Below are 368 nucleotides of genomic sequence, written 5' to 3'. Positions count from 1 at the left end.
TTATTTAGGGGAGAACATGAACGCAGTCCCCCACTACCACAACTTATGTCACTGAGTTTCCCACATTTGAGGAAATCGCAGGGGTCAGCACATCTGGAGTGCAATGGATAAGCCTCTCCCTGGGGAAGCCACCTCGTGATCAAGGTATCTCCTCTGCCAGTATTTTAAATTTTTTAAGTATTTTTTGCAGCAGGGTCTCACTGTAGCCCAGGCTGGTCTTGAACATGCAGCAATCCCCCTATGTCATCCTGGCATCACAAGGGCTGACATTACAGGCCTGCCCTGTGCCACCATGTCTGGTTTATTTTAGTTTTTGCTTTGATACAGGGTCTCTCTATGTAGGCCTGGCTGTTCTGGAACTCACTATG

General features: G+C 47.8%; 1 non-coding gene across 1 annotated transcript; it reads right to left on the bottom strand.

The window, feature by feature from the left end:
* Positions 1–5: 5 nt before the first annotated feature.
* Positions 6–163, bottom strand: LOC115067135. Its single transcript, XR_003846567.1, has one exon. It is a non-coding gene; the product is annotated as a U1 spliceosomal RNA (small nuclear RNA).
* Between the last annotated feature and the right edge of the window lie 205 nt (positions 164–368).

Source organism: Nannospalax galili, unplaced genomic scaffold (genome assembly GCF_000622305.1).
Source record: "Nannospalax galili isolate Female #2095 unplaced genomic scaffold, S.galili_v1.0 scaffold1225, whole genome shotgun sequence".
Classification (NCBI taxonomy): domain Eukaryota; kingdom Metazoa; phylum Chordata; class Mammalia; order Rodentia; family Spalacidae; genus Nannospalax; species Nannospalax galili.
This window is presented reverse-complemented; position numbering and strand designations above follow the sequence as displayed.